At 53.6% G+C, this 5000-nt stretch overlaps 1 non-coding gene across 1 annotated transcript in view; it reads left to right on the plus strand.

Annotated features, from left to right (window-relative positions):
• Nucleotides 1–3861: 3861 nt before the first annotated feature.
• Nucleotides 3862–5000, plus strand: part of LOC126148069 (small subunit ribosomal RNA) — a 1909-nt gene continuing 770 nt past the window's right edge. Inside the window, exon 1 of the ribosomal RNA XR_007530386.1 lies at nucleotides 3862–5000. This exon is cut by the window's right edge and continues 770 nt beyond it. This is a non-coding gene — a ribosomal RNA (small subunit ribosomal RNA).

Here is a 5000-nt window from a genome sequence, read left to right on the forward strand (position 1 = left end):
GTCGAGCGCACCACAAACAAAAATACCGCCACCTGCAGGTCCCCCGCAACATGACCTGCTGCACCGATGATACCGCCATCTATGAGACGCCACGCCGACTACGACATCGCTAGGTCCCACAGTGCCCATTTTCCGACGCCACCCACAAACCCTGCATCATCTGCCCACCACAGGAGCCCCAACGCCTGTGCCTGCGTCGCACGAAGTCGTCGACCGACAATCGCTCCACCCGCACCCGCACGTGCCCCACCCCAACCGCCCAAATCGCAACTCCAGCGGATGAACGGCGGACTCTTCCCGCACTCGTAACGTGCAATCCGCCCCTATATCTTGCGTTTCATGAAGAGTTATATCGAATATGCCATATTCCCGCTGTCCCTATACATGCTGTAAGTAGCTCGCTTGCTACAGCAGCAGCAGCAGCAGCACCACCTCCGCGCGCTTCCCTGGGGGCACTGAACCGCAGGATGCGAGACCCCACGCCCAGTGGCAAACAGGGCTCCTCTCAGAATATAGGCGGTCCCTACCCCTCACAACGATGACGGTGGGAGGGCCGTTTTACGAGACCATTTCCTGCGGTGCCAACGCTGTCGTAGAGCCGATACTCCATCTTTGGTACAAGGCAATCATTCCGCTGTAAATCAGTACGTCACTCGTAGTTCAGTCACCTCACAGCACTGCTCAGTAAACTATGCAGGCCCACATAGATAGATTATGATAGATTATATACGCAAATGCCCCTATACATGCTGAACGTCCGTACACACAAAATGAACCACACGTCAGCCACACACTCTATCACACACTACTCTCTGCCTGTAACAGACACAGATACAACTACTAAGCACCAGCATGGACCAACGTCCGGTGCATCCTATCCGCCACAGTACACCAACTACGCTATGATAACCAGACCGGGAGGTCCAATCATAAAACAGAATACCCCACTCGTCCGACAACCACAATTGCTCAGAGAAGCCACCAACACCCACACATGTCCTACACAGGGGTGCACCCATCACCACCACACTGCCTCGTCTTACAGCACAAACACACTGGCAGGAATGAAACACACAGGTCTGCCGCAACCACAGACACGGCTCGCCCCCTCTCACTGGCGAAAAGCGCATCCCGACGTGACATAACTCCTTTGACACACTGACGCTGCCTCGGGCATCCACGTCCTACGGTCGATATCAACGAACCTCCCCCCCCCCCTCCCCCCCACAACACGCCATCCCATACCACATTGTGTACCGTACCCAAACCTAACGTGTACTGTACTACAACGCAATGTGTACCATAACACAACCCAGTTTGTACCTTAACCTAACCTATGTCACCTTAACCTAACCTATGTCACCTTAACCTAACCTATGTCACCTTAACCTAACCTATGTCACCTTAACCTAACCTATGTCACCTTAACCTAACCTATGTCACCTTAACCTAACCTATGTCACCTTAACCTAACCTATGTCACCTTAACCTAACCCATCTTGCACCTTAACCTAACCCATCTTGCACCTTAACCTAACCCATCTTGCACCTTAACCTAACCCATCTTGCACCTTAACCTAACCCATCTTGCACCTTAACCTAACCTATGTTGCACCTTAACCTAACCTGTGTTGCACCTTAACCTACCTCAATTTGCACCGCAATGTAACGCAATTTGCACCGCAATGTAACGCAATTTGCACCGCAATGTAACGCAATTTGCACCGCAATGTAACGCAATTTGCACCGCAATGTAACGCAATTTGCACCGCAATGTAACGCAATTTGCACCGCAATGTAACGCAATTTGCACCGCAATGTAACGCAATTTGCACCGCAATGTAACGCAATTTGCACCGCAATGTAACGCAATTTGCACCGCAATGTAACTCAATTTGCACCGCAATGTAACTCAATTTGCACCGCAATGTAACTCAATTTGCACCGCAATGTAACTCAATTTGCACCGCAATGTAATGCAATTTGCACCGCAATGTAATGCAATTTGCACCGCAATGTAATGCAATTTGTACCGCAATCTACCCCCACATTGTGCCTTAACCTAACCCACATTGTGCCTTAACCTAACCCACATTGTGCCTTAACCTAACCCACGTTGTGCCTTAACCTAACCCACGTTGTGCCTTAACCTAACCCACGTTGTGCCTTAACCTAACCCAAGTTGTGCCTTAACCTAACCCAAGTTGTGCCTTAACCTAACCCAAGTTGTGCCTTAACCTAACCCAAGTTGTGCCTTAACCTAACCCAAGTTGTGCCTTAACCTAACCCAAGTTGTGCCTTAACCTAACCCAAGTTGTGCCTTAACCTAACCCAAGTTGTGCCTTAACCTAACCCAAGTTGTGCCTTAACCTAACCCAAGTTGTGCCTTAACCTAACCCAAGTTGTGCCTTAACCTAACCCAAGTTGTGCCTTAACCTAACCCAAGTTGTGCCTTACCCTGCTCTGTAATTGGCATATGACACGTTACATTAATGTATTGTCCAACCGCAACCCGCTCAGAATGTTGTGTACACAGCTACGTGTCATCTCCCCATAACAGCTGCATTGCAGTGTGGTACGCCATAGAGACGTGTGGGAGTAATGGACGCAGTGGATGGCGATCAGCATGAGCCGTCTGTTCATGTAGTGGCGCGTGTATGCAGACGTAGTAGTCTCTTCTCACACAATGTGATAGCACGGTGCCCCGCGTTCCACATCTGCGACATGCTACAGAGGCCGGTTGACAGTTGGTCGCGCAATGGACATCGCATACGTACGGGGGCACCTTCCACGTGCCCTCTAGTCGGGCACATTTTGTTGCGTGGATGTGAGCGGATGTAGTGTGTCTTGACACCTGACAGGCAGGCATGCAATAATAGTTGACTTTGCAAACGGGGATGGACGTGTACGTTTACTGGTGACGTTACGCAAATGAACAACTGGTAACCCGTTGTGGTGCGGTTGTCCTTGCTGGAGGTACATCTGTGAGGGCAACGATCGGTACAGCTACGAAGCGGTCCCCACCATACCAACGAACGTGAATGTGAATCTGGGTGTGAAGCGATACGCGGCTGTGGGTGGGTGGGACTGTCCCCGGCCGGTGAGGGGGGGCCGCCCGGCGTGCTGGCCGCGCGGTGCGTGGGCGCACGCGCTACAGCCGGCTGGTGGGGGCGCCCAGTGGCAGGCGCGCCGGCCGACGGACGCGGCAGGCGGCGCAGCTGCGCGCCGGGGCACCCTGCGCGCGGCGCCGTGCAGCCAAAGTGGGTCCTCGCCGGCCCGGTGCGAAGCGCGGTGGACATCTGCAGTGTGCTGGTCCGATTGAGGACTGTGTGCGTTGAGGATGCGCCGCCGCCCGGCACTCGGCGCCGCGACGCCGTCTGCTGCTCGGTCGCCCCAGCGGTTCTCGCTGGTGGTTTGTATCGCAGTTGTGCAGACGTGTTGGCACGTGCGCTGTGCTGGGAGACTTCGCTTCGGCACCCACGTGGGGCCTTTGCCCTTCTGTGGCGCTGGCGTTGGAGCTGCCGGTCACCGTAGGTGGCGCGTGTTGTCTCCCGCCGGCAATGCCACGACAGCACGCTCCCGGGCCTCTGTCGGCAGCGGCAAGCTCAGTTGGGAGCACGGGTGGTCGCACCTAAAGCGTCTACTCGCCTAACTCCGGGCGATTGCGCCTCTCTCGAACCCGACCAAGTACTTAGGACGGCGCTGCGCGCCGCCGGGACCTGAGAGGGTTTCGAGGTGTATTGTGCAGGGGAGCTCAGCCTCCTCCTGTTTGCAGAATAATTGAGCGGACGCTTGCGTGTTCGCGCGGGCCCCTGGGACACACTCCCGGGCGGCCGGCTGCTCAGCTCTAGTTGACGCAGCTCCCTGGTTGATCCTGCCAGTAGTCATATGCTTGTCTCAAAGATTAAGCCATGCATGTCTCAGTACAAGCCGCATTAAGGTGAAACCGCGAATGGCTCATTAAATCAGTTATGGTTCCTTAGATCGTACCCACGTTACTTGGATAACTGTGGTAATTCTAGAGCTAATACATGCAAACAGAGTCCCGACCAGAGATGGAAGGGACGCTTTTATTAGATCAAAACCAATCGGTCGGCTCGTCCGGTCCGTTTGCCTTGGTGACTCTGAATAACTTTGGGCTGATCGCACGGTCCTCGTACCGGCGACGCATCTTTCAAATGTCTGCCTTATCAACTGTCGATGGTAGGTTCTGCGCCTACCATGGTTGTAACGGGTAACGGGGAATCAGGGTTCGATTCCGGAGAGGGAGCCTGAGAAACGGCTACCACATCCAAGGAAGGCAGCAGGCGCGCAAATTACCCACTCCCGGCACGGGGAGGTAGTGACGAAAAATAACGATACGGGACTCATCCGAGGCCCCGTAATCGGAATGAGTACACTTTAAATCCTTTAACGAGTATCTATTGGAGGGCAAGTCTGGTGCCAGCAGCCGCGGTAATTCCAGCTCCAATAGCGTATATTAAAGTTGTTGCGGTTAAAAAGCTCGTAGTTGGATTTGTGTCCCACGCTGTTGGTTCACCGCCCGTCGGTGTTTAACTGGCATGTATCGTGGGACGTCCTGCCGGTGGGGCGAGCCGAAGGCGTGCGACCGCCTCGTGCGTGTTCGTGCGTCCCGAGGCGGACCCCGTTGAAATCCTACCAAGGTGCTCTTTATTGAGTGTCTGGGTGGGCCGGCACGTTTACTTTGAACAAATTAGAGTGCTTAAAGCAGGCAAGCCCGCCTGAATACTGTGTGCATGGAATAATGGAATAGGACCTCGGTTCTATTTTGTTGGTTTTCGGAACCCGAGGTAATGATTAATAGGGACAGGCGGGGGCATTCGTATTGCGACGTTAGAGGTGAAATTCTTGGATCGTCGCAAGACGAACAGAAGCGAAAGCATTTGCCAAGTATGTTTTCATTAATCAAGAACGAAAGTTAGAGGTTCGAAGGCGATCAGATACCGCCCTAGTTCTAACCATAAACGATGCCAGCCAGC

This window comes from Schistocerca cancellata, unplaced genomic scaffold (assembly GCF_023864275.1).
Source record: "Schistocerca cancellata isolate TAMUIC-IGC-003103 unplaced genomic scaffold, iqSchCanc2.1 HiC_scaffold_878, whole genome shotgun sequence".
Classification (NCBI taxonomy): Eukaryota; Metazoa; Arthropoda; class Insecta; order Orthoptera; family Acrididae; genus Schistocerca; species Schistocerca cancellata.